The sequence below is a fragment of the Hyperolius riggenbachi genome, chromosome 4 (genome assembly GCF_040937935.1).
Source record: "Hyperolius riggenbachi isolate aHypRig1 chromosome 4, aHypRig1.pri, whole genome shotgun sequence".
Taxonomy (NCBI): domain Eukaryota; kingdom Metazoa; phylum Chordata; class Amphibia; order Anura; family Hyperoliidae; genus Hyperolius; species Hyperolius riggenbachi.
In genome coordinates this window covers 456,926,395-456,937,753 of record NC_090649.1, presented here as the reverse complement: position 1 = coordinate 456,937,753, position 11,359 = coordinate 456,926,395, and the positions used below count along the sequence as shown (strand labels likewise).

Below are 11,359 nucleotides of genomic sequence, written 5' to 3'. Positions count from 1 at the left end.
TAGCATGGCATCATAGCAACCCAATATGCCCGCATAGAAGCACCAGAGCACCCAGCATACCCCCTATTACTGTGTGCTGTAATGCCATGCTGGGTGCTATGGTGCCATGATGAGTGCTATGGTGCCTCTATGGGGCATGCTGGGTGCTGTGGTGCCATGCTGGGTGCTGTGTAGTGCCATGCTGGGTGCTGGGGTGCCTCTGTGGGGCATGCTGAGTATTGTGTGGTGCCATGAAGGGTGCTGTTTTGCCTCTTCTCTGCATGGGGGACATCTGGGACACCCCAGAATAGATCAGGGGCACGTGCCACTAATCTTTGGGGCTAGCAATGTCACTGCTTCTGACCCTGGATTGGTGGATCCTTATCCACTGACGTCTGACCCTGGATTGGTGGATCTCTATCCTCTGGCTTCTGACCCTGGATTAGTTGATCCCTATCCTCCGGCTTCTGACCCTGGATTGGTGGATCCTTATTCTCTGGCTTCTGACCCTGGATTGGTCGAGCTTTTTTTACTCTGGCTTCTGATCCTGGATTGTTGGACATTTATCCTCTGGCTTCCCACCTTGGTTTGGTGGACCTTTATCCTCTGGCTTCTGACCCTGGATTGGTGGATCCCTATCCTCTGGCTTCTGACCCTGGCTTGGTGGACCTTTATCCTCTTGCTTCTCACCCTCGATTGGTGGACCTTCATCCTTTGGCTTCTGACCCTGGCTTCATAGAGCCTTTTCCTCTGGTTTCTGACCCTGGATTGGTTGATCCCTATCCTCTGGCTTCTGACCCTGGATTAGTGGATCCTTATCCTCTGGCTTCTGACCCTAGATTGGTCGACCCCTATCCTCTGGCTTCTGACTCTGGATTGGTGGACCTTTTTTTACTCTGGCTTCTGGTCTGTGGAAAGAATTTTATAATTAAATTTGTTAATCTTTATGTATACCCTGTATATCATGTATATCCTGTGTAACCTACGTGGCTATAACGACCACATGCACAAGATCAGATTATTGTGTTAGAGTGACACTTTAAGTAAAAAGATTGTTAACCGAGGAGTTATCACGATATCACTGAAAATATATTCTGCATATATTTTGAACCATTTACTGTGTACAGTTTTTTTCCATATTCCTTCACAGTAAGCCAGAACAACCTTCAACCCCCCCTTCAGTGTCATTCTGTACCAAGCACAGAGCCAGCAGGTTGAGAGGACCAGTTTAAACCAGTTCTCTGAAAGTATGGGTGATTCTGAAGGACATGAGACAAGAAACTGATGTCAGAAGATTTCTCTTTCATGTTCACTTTCATTTATTCATGAGGGACACAGAGGAAGAACAACCCCACCTAAAAGGAGGAACTGGACATGCTGATTGGACTTTTAACAGAAAGAACTGCCCAAAGGGAGGAATATTTTATTATATTCATTAGGTTTAAAAGCCTCTGCGCACAGGAAGAGCTTGCTTTTTCTTTGCTTAGCAGGATTTGTGTAGCTACAATCCATACTCATGCTGACTGAGAAAACGCCCTTGTACAAGAAATAAAGACTTCTATGATTTTGGCAAATGAATGAAGAGTGTCTCATAAGTGAGTTTATTTACTTTTAACATCTGGTCTTCATCGAACCGGAAAACCTATAGTCACAGAAACGTGAGTCCGAGGAGCGCGTTTGCGACTGGCGAATCTGATAACAAGCTGGTGAAAGCCCACCGGGACGACGTTTCCTTCAAAAAGCAGGTGGCCAAACGCAACTGGAGCTCACGTCTTTGTGACGTACGGTTTATTTATTTCGAACCGTGAGACTTCTTCAGCCAAGGTCGGTGAAATCGCCTACTTAGGATTCTAAAACAAACTTCTCGGGTGTCCTGAAAGCTTCTTAAATTGTAAGTACTACCTTTTTATTTCTGTAACTTCTCATACACAGGGCTGCGCAAAATTAGAGTATAAGTTTTGATGTGTTGTTATGTTGTTTTGTATGACACAATCTGTGGTCAGTTTCCTAAGCTACTGTGTGCCTCAGCGGAATTGTAAGTTCTCGTAATAGAACACAACCGCGTAACAGGCAGTAATATCAGGAGTGGATATACTACCACCGATTGTGTCAGTACCTTAGTTGGAGGTGCCTCTCCTTAGAAGTTCAACGCACGGAAGTTGTGTCAGGTACCCCGTGCCCTAGTCAGAGGGCGGACAGGGGCTCCAGGTGACTACCAATCCTTCCAATAACAGGTGCGTGGACGGGGAGGTAAAGAATGGGTCAAGGTACAGGCAAAATTAAAGCAACTGATGATGAATATGTCATGCGCAGAAGGAACAAAAGCTGGGTAAAATATTGTAGCCTGTGGAGAAGTAAATTTGGTTTTTCGGGACACCTTCACCCTGAGGGGTGCAAGAAGCTCGTTTCTCAAATAAAATGTGAAGCACAAGGTGACAGGAAGCTAGAAGGTCGGTTTGGTTTAGCAGAAGCTAAAATATGGCTAGAAGAGGCGCATAAGAGGCAGAAACAGGTGAATACATATTGGTTAGGAAAAAAGAACAAAGACCTGGAAGTGGTCACATGCACTCCACGCCAAGACCCTCAGATCCCTCCCCCAGTCCAGGGCCAAGCCGTACCAGTCTTAGACCAGGCTGAGGCCCCCCCACGTGACGCAGATGGGGCCCCACAGGGAGGTGGGACTAAACAGGAGGAGGAAGGGGGGGCCACGGGAGGTTCGGAGGTAGGAACAGATAGAGGGGGAGTGCTGACAAGGGCCACAAAAAAGAAGATAGAGGGGGAGGCAGGGGTGCACGTTTCACAAATGTATCCACCACTACCCCCACCATATGTGCACCTGCGGGCTACAGCCCCTGCCTGTGAGGCAACTACTATGCCCATGATTCAGATGCCAAACCCTGCGGGAGGTGAGGCTGTGAGGGTTTATAGGCCATGGACAGATAACGATGTGAAGGAAGCTCTACAGGGCATACCCTCACATCGTGAAGACATAAATACATGCATAAGGGATATGAAAAACCTCCGTATCAGCTATGGCCTAGACGGGTTGGAATGTGAGAGGGTCCTTAGAGGGAAGTTCCAAACAGACTGGCACATGGTAGCTGGTACCTGGAACCCCTTTGATGCAGGAGATCCAACAAAAGATCCACCTGTTCCCCCTAAACCCCTGGTCTGGGACAGCGCTGATCTGATTCAAAGATATGATGCTGTACTTGACAGGGCTAAGGAGAAGTATAAGACGACACCAGATTGGGGCCAGATTTCTATCATCACCCAAAAAGATGGGGAGGGAGTGGATGAGTTAGTAGCAAGGGTGGTGGAGGTTTTCAACAGACATAGTGGCATAGCTCCCCCTGCTGACCGAACAGTAGATTCCCCATACGAACAGCAACTTAAAATTGCTGTACACAGAGCTTTGAAAGAAGATGTGGGCAAGTTTGTGACAAAGCACATGGTTAACCATAGAACTTGCAGACTGACTGATTTCCTAGAATATGCCCGGCATGCTGAGCGTGTTATTAAAGAAAAGGGAAAGAAAGGGAAGAAAGCTGCAGCATACGTTTTTGATTGCAGTGATGATGAGAATGGTTGTTATGTGAATGGCAGTGGGCGCATCGCACGCCCGCAAAAGCGCAGATATAAGGATTACGAAGGTCGCAAAGAACGCAGAGAATGCTTTGGATGTGGCAAGAAGGGTCATCTGGTCCGTCAGTGTCCCGAGAGACACCAAGGTCCACAATGACTAAGCGTGGGTGAAGGTACTGAGGTTGTAGAGATTAACTATGCAGATCGCTACAAGCCTGAGATCACCTTATTGGTGGCAGGTGTGAAAGTCAGATTTTTGGTGGATACAGGAGCTTGCAGATCTGTGCTGATGGCTGAAAGTGGTGTGAAGTGGAAACAGCAAGGATCAGTCCTTGCTAGGAATGCTGGAGGTGGGGCATCCTGGGAACCAGTTAGTGACCCAATAGTAGTGGAAGATCCCTGTACAAAGAGAAGGGTAGAATGTCAGTTCATTGTTTCACAAGCCTGTCCCATTAACTTGTGTGGCAGGGACCTGATAGGTGATCTAGGCATCACCATAGCTCCTGGGGAGGATTCCCTTAGAGTGATAAGGGGGGGCTCCATAGCCAAAGAGGGTTACATCTGGTATGGATTAGTGTTGGATCAGTCCGCACACCAGTGGGTTAAAATGCAACTGGAAAAGTTCCCTGGAGAAGGGGACTGTACTACCAAGCCCCATGTAACCACCCACTTCCTCAACACGTGTGTTCCAGACATTGAATATGAGGAAGAGTATTCCCTAGGAAGGAGGGTGAAAGTGAAAGTGACACGTGTGTATGCAGACAGCAGAGGGAATGTTGTGTGTGCGTGTGCAGTACCAGGATACACCAAGAACTCCCCTTTTAATTACATGGGAGATGAAATGTACAGGCTGAATGAGGTGGTGCCCCATGTGCCTTTGAGGAAACCTCAGTGGGGTGCATGGAAACGGTGTGGTGAGCTTGTGACTAAGTGGGAAGGTATGAAGAAGGAAGAACTGGAGACAGAGGGTGTAAGGTGGATGGATGTGGATCATGTCTTTATTGGTGAATTGACCAGGTACCAGGAGGCCCCTCCCAATTCTGCCTGACGGTTACTAACAGAACAGGACATCTTAACCGATGTCCCGACTCAGCTGTGGGCCAAGTCAAAAACTGATGTAGGCCTGATCAGAACAGCAGACCCCGTGGTCATTACGCCAAAAGGAAATTACAGACCTTACCAGAGACAGTATCCTTTGAAACCGGAGGCAGAGGCGGGCATTGCCCCTACCATACAGGGACTATTTGAGCAAGGGGTAATCAGGGAAGAAAAAGACTCTCCATGTAACACTCCTTTGTTCCCGGTACGCAAGAATGATGGGACGTACCGTATGGTCCAGGACCTACAAGCTGTAAATACTGCCATCATCCCCAGGGCGCCGGTGGTCCCAGACCCCAGCACCCTGCTTAACTCAATACCACCAGATGTGCAGTTTTTTACGATTGTAGATCTTGCTAATGCGTTTTTTTCTGTAAAATTGCATAAGGATAGTCAATTTTGGTTTGCTTTTACCTTCCGGAACAAAAGGTACACGTACACAAGGTTGCCGCAGGGTTTCTGCGAAAGTCCAGCAATTTATTCAACTGAAATTGCACGCTCCTTGGAGCCCTTCCCTGTCCCACCTGGGTGTGTTCTCCTGACCTATGTAGATGACCTTTTGATAGCAGCCCCTGACAAGCACCTGTGTCTGAAGGTGTCCCTTGACCTACTTAAGTTCCTAGCACAAGAAGGTCACAAGGCCTCAAAAGCCAAACTACAGTTCTGCCAACAGGAGGTTAAATATCTTGGTCACATTCTGACTCCGGGGGGCAAGTCCCTAGACCATGACAGAATAACTGCAATCACTGCCATACCCCCACCTGTCACTAAGAAAGACATGATGACTTTTTTGGGTACCCTGAACTACTGCAGAGCCTGGATAGTTGACTGTTCCATCATTACACGTCCATTGTATGATGCCATACATTCACACCCAATGGGTATGCTAGACAAGATACAGTGGGATGACAAGCTGATGGAAAGCTTCCAAAAAATGCAAAGACAGACTTAAAGACCCCTTAGTCTTGGCCTATCCCGACTACAACAAGCCATTTTATCTCATGACAGATTGCAGAGAGGGATGCATGACAGCTGTTCTCTGCCAGGAGTGGGGTGACAAAATGAGGCCTCTGGCCTACTACTCAGCACCATTAGACTCAGTCACCAAAGCACTGCCACATTGTGTCCAAGCCGTCATAGCAGCAGCCAAAGCTGTGGACAGCACAGCAGGTATTGTTTTGTATCACAAACTAACAGTGAAAGTGCCACATGCTGTCCATGCCCTGCTCCTGCAGGAAAAGATGGTCTTGCTAACACCTGCTCGTCACCTGTATTGCACAGCCACTTTGCTTGGACAACCCCACATCACTGTTCAACGCTGTACCACCCTGAACCCCGCCACTTTACTACCTTTGCCATCTGACAACCAGTCTCCACATGACTGTATTGAAAATTCCCACCGTAGTTTTCTTCCCCGTCCAGACCTCCAGAGTGAGCCCCTAGAGGGGAGTAAAGTAGTCTTTGTGGACGGCTCTGCAAGCAGAGGAGAGAATGGAGAAAACCTAGTGGGTTATGCAGTAGTGACGCTGGAATCAACCGTGGATGCCGGTAAGCTCCCTTCCACGTTTTCAGCTCAAGCTGCGGAACTTTATGCTCTTACTAGAGCCTGTTTGCTGCACAAAGATCAACCTCTCACTGTCTACACTGACAGCCAGTATGCTTTTTCAACCGTGCATACATTTGCAGCTCAGTGGCACCAGCGGGGTATGGTTACGGCGGCAGGGAAGCCTGTCCGTCACAAAGAGTTGCTTCTCCAACTAATAGAAGCTATCCAAGCACCTTCAAAGTTGGCTGTTTGCAAATGTGCTGCCCATAGAAATGATGACTCCCCTGTCACTCGTGGCAATAACCTGGCAGACAAAGCAGCTAAATTAGCCGCAGTTACACCCCCTGCTGACTTGCATTCCAAAGAACCTGAGTCTTTGCATTCCACAGACCTGTTGAGTTTCCAAAAACAAGTCCCCCAACAGGAGATGGATAAGTGGCTTAAAGCAGGTGCCACTCAGTCTTCCACAGGCTTGTGGATGGTCGATGGTAAACCTTGTATACCAAGGATTTTGTTCAGACTGCTTGCAATTGTGACACACGGGGTTTCACATGTGTCAACAGGAGGGATGGTGGCTATCCTTGAACAAAGATACCATGCCCCAGGTATACAATCCTTCCTTAAAAGTTTCTGTGCCCAGTGCACGGTTTGTGCTCAGAACAACACGGCCAAAGGCTTAAGGCCAGTCAAAGGACACACCCCATCAGGTACATACCCTTTTCACACCATTGCACTAGACTACATTGAGCTGACACCTTCTGAAGGGAAGAAGTATGCCCTGGTCATACTGGACATATTCTCTGGGTGGGTGGAGGTGTTCCCCACCAACAAAGCAGATGCATTAACAGTTGCCAAGGCCCTCACTAGAGATGTAGTACCAAGATGGGGGATCCCAGAAAAGATGATTAGCGACAATGGCAGCCACTTTGTAAATGAGGTTATATCCCACCTGACTACCTCATTGTGTATAGATGTCAGAAACCATTGTGCATACCATCCCCAGTCAGCAGGAAGAGTGGAAAGAGTTAATGGGACAATTAAGAATAAACTCAGTAAAGCCATTAAGGAAACAGGGAGAGGTTGGGTCTGGTGTTTGCCAGCAGTACTACTGAGCATCAGAATAACACCAGGGAAAAAGAGACTGTCACCTTATGAGATATTGTTTGGCAGACAGTACAGACTTCCCGACTTTGACACACAAGAACAACCCCTAGAAGACTGTGAGCTTGCTGACTTTCTGAAGTACACTTGCAGACAAAGACAGAGGGCCAGATATCCAGGCCCAATACCCAAAGGGGAGGTGGAAGAGGGACAGGAACTGAATCCTGGAGATTGGGTATGGGTAAAGGTGATAAAGAGGAAATGCTGGTCCTCTCCAAGGTGGGAGGGCCCCTACCAAGTCCTGATAAGCACACCAACCGCTGTCAGAATAGCGGAAAGAGCAACATGGGTACATCTGAGCCATTGCAAAAGGGCGCACATGGGCTTTCCGGTTTAAATTAATTGAAGATCCAGAGCCACAACTTGCTACAAACACTCACATGAAAACTCCGGTGGTTTTGAAATAAAAGAAACTTTTTTTTAAATACCTCGGTCATGAAAGGTGCTTAGATTTCCTTCTAAAATAGTAGCCAGATCCAATCTGTTCTTGATAGTTAGCACCACGGGGTAAAGAGGGGCGGAAATTTGAGATCCTGAGGCGACGGGAACATTTGCTTGAGCCTCAGTGCGACCACGATCTCAAAGGCTGTGGGAAGATATTAGAGGATTCTTCCTAAGGCACAGGTGTAGTTCTTTATCTTGAACCATGGTGAAAGAGGAGATAAAAAGGGGGGGAACAGATATGTGAAAGGCTACATGAAGGAATTACCTTTCTTGAACCAGGTTGGGTCAAAACTATAAGTATTTTAAGGAAAGAAGAAGAGCCCTGGAATGACAACGACAGATACTGACAATAACATCACAGACCCTAGAAGTGATGTGTTTCAGAATAAATCTATTGACTGATTAACTGACGGAACTAAATTTGCCTGTTGCATGGTGAGGAGAACATGCCCGAAATCTTTCTCATGCCCAATTGAGACCTATACGTGTACATTGATGCTGCAAAGGTTAAATACTGGGATATGTGGGTGTGTAACCTGAAAGGGAAACTGGATTGTATGACGACACTGGTGAAAGCCTAAAAGGAGACCAGTGCCTGAAGCAAATGCCAGACAGTCCCTGAATGAGAATGCTCATTCCTTTGTCCCATGTCGTACATCAGATATGTATGAAACCTTAATGCAAACATGATGATGGTATGCTGGAAGGAGATGGCCAGGCCAACGTGTGAGGCAATAACTCTAGCTCACGGTCAGAGCCTGATGTTTGTTTTTGATCATTTCACTTCTATGCCCCGACTTGCTGTAGTGCATACCCATTTGCAGCAAAGGGGAGTAGAAGGCTGTGTTTGCTTGAATCTCTAACCCCTGTAGTGGAGACACATTTGCAGATACCTGAGGTTTAAGTAAACATAAGCACAGAAATGTGAATGTAAATATTCCTTTTATACACATATGTAATCAAGCCACAACCCACAGTATTAATTATAAACAGGAGGGAAATGTGGAAAGAATTTTATAATTAAATTTGTTAATCTTTATGTATACCCTGTATATCATGTATATCCTGTGTAACCTACGTGGCTATAACGACCACATGCACAAGATCAGATTATTGTGTTAGAGTGACACTTTAAGTAAAAAGATTGTTAACCGAGGAGTTATCACGATATCACTGAAAATATATTCTGCATATATTTTGAACCATTTACTGTGTACAGTTTTTTTCCATATTCCTTCACAGTAAGCCAGAACAACCTTCAACCCCCCCTTCAGTGTCATTCTGTACCAAGCACAGAGCCAGCAGGTTGAGAGGACCAGTTTAAACCAGTTCTCTGAAAGTATGGGTGATTCTGAAGGACATGAGACAAGAAACTGATGTCAGAAGATTTCTCTTTCATGTTCACTTTCATTTATTCATGAGGGACACAGAGGAAGAACAACCCCACCTAAAAGGAGGAACTGGACATGCTGATTGGACTTTTAACAGAAAGAACTGCCCAAAGGGAGGAATATTTTATTATATTCATTAGGTTTAAAAGCCTCTGCGCACAGGAAGAGCTTGCTTTTTCTTTGCTTAGCAGGATTTGTGTAGCTACAATCCATACTCATGCTGACTGAGAAAACGCCCTTGTACAAGAAATAAAGACTTCTATGATTTTGGCAAATGAATGAAGAGTGTCTCATAAGTGAGTTTATTTACTTTTAACAGGTCCTGGATTGGTGGACATTTATCCTCTGGCTTCCCACCTTGGTTTGGTGGACCTTTGACCTCTGGCTTCTGACCCTAGGTTGGTGGACCTTTATCCTCTGGCTTCTGACCCTGGATTGGTGGATCCCTATACTCTGGCTTCTGACTCTGGCTTAGTGGACCTTTACCCTCTTGCTTCTCACCCTGGATTGGTGGACCTTCATCCTTTGGCTTCTGACCCTGGATTGGTGGATCCTTGTCCTCTGGTTTCTGACCCTGGACTGGTAGATCCTTATCCTCTGGCTTCTGACCCTGGGTAGGTGGACTTCCTACCTTCTGGCTTCTGACCTTGGATTGGTAGACCCTTAATCTCTGTCTTCTTTTCTAAAGACATTGGCCTCAATTCACTAAGCTTTATCAAACACTTTATCAAACGTTTGATAATTTACCTCATGGGTAAAATCAAATTTTGAATTCACTTAGTTGTGATATATTTGTCAAATGTTTTATCGATAAAATGTTCAATAAATCTATAACACCTTAGTGAATTCACAATTGGATTTTATCCATGAGGTAAATTATCAAACGTTTGATAAAGTGTTTGATAAAGCTTAGTGAATGGAGGTCGTTGTTTAGTTTATGTTTATTACATAATGATAATATTAGAGTTTTAGCTTTTTAAGTGTCTCCCTAAATTAAAACCACTACGTCACGCATGGAAACTGTGAAGCTGGAAAATATACAGTATTCGGTTATTTTTGTCCTTTTCGACTGTCTGTGTCCTCCTTTTAAGCTGAAGCCATCTGGTCACCCTAGCCCAGGCATGGGTAAACTTGGCTCTCCAGCTGTTGAGGAACTACAAGTCCCACAATGCATTGCAGGAGTCTGACAGCCACAGTCATGACTCATAAAGGCAAATGCATTGTGGGATTTGTAGTACCTTAACAGCTGGAGGGCCAAGTCTGCCCATGCCTGCCCTAGCCTGACCACACATAGAAATACAAGTCCTGAAGTGATGAATTGTTTTTTCCTACAGGTGGAGGTGACAACCTGCAGTTACATGTTGTTTTAAGAAGACAGCGCCATACTTTGCAGAGATTGTGGAGCCCGTGTGAGCATTGGCATACGGTAGTAGAGTCTGGTGGGTTGGAATCCCCCCTCCGTTACAGGCGCACGTCATACTACTGTATGTGAGAGGAGCGCCGGCCTGTTCAATCAGGGAGAATTCATGGAAATCTCTCCGCTATGAATTATGGAAAAATGTCGCTGATTGGATGCAGATTGTGCGCTTTCTGCTCCTCTGTCACGCTGACCTTCCACGACACTCGCCTGTCTGACTTGATTAGGGCTTTGTCAATCGGAGTGGCACAGAATGCATGCTGATTTCCTATACGTTCCCCCCCGAAACTCCACCGCGTCCGGTGTGATTGGAGAGGAACGCGGCACTCTACAAGTTTTAATTCTGAAGAAGAAAGTTTTATTCTCCTCCTTCCATATTATGAAAATTATTTTTCTCTCTGGTTTTCCTAAATAGTTGATGCAAGTGGCAGTCACCATCATTTTTGAGTAATCAACCATTAGCGTATACTTTGAATGTTACTGAACAAACCTCATAACGATAACGGTATGTTTTTTAAAAATACAAAATTTAAAATGTCCTGTTATTTAAAATGCACAATTATTACGCACCATAGAGTTTCAAAGTATTTTATGGGTTGTAAAGAACTAAAAATGGTCATTTTATAAATTTGCAGCATTAGGAGGTCATATTTACTGAAATCAAAAGCTTTTTTAACCACTTCAGCCTTCAGTTGTTTTTTACCTTATTCCTCCGAGCAATTTTCACCTCCCAGTCAT

At 45.7% G+C, this 11,359-nt stretch overlaps 1 long non-coding RNA gene across 1 annotated transcript; it reads left to right on the top strand.

Annotated features, from left to right (window-relative positions):
- The first annotated feature begins 894 nt into the window (after positions 1-894).
- LOC137504400 (uncharacterized) lies at positions 895-11,146 on the top strand. Its single transcript, XR_011019476.1, has 3 exons — positions 895-1,870; positions 9,056-9,818; positions 10,539-11,146. It is a non-coding gene; the product is annotated as an uncharacterized lncRNA (long non-coding RNA).
- Positions 11,147-11,359: the final 213 nt, after the last annotated feature.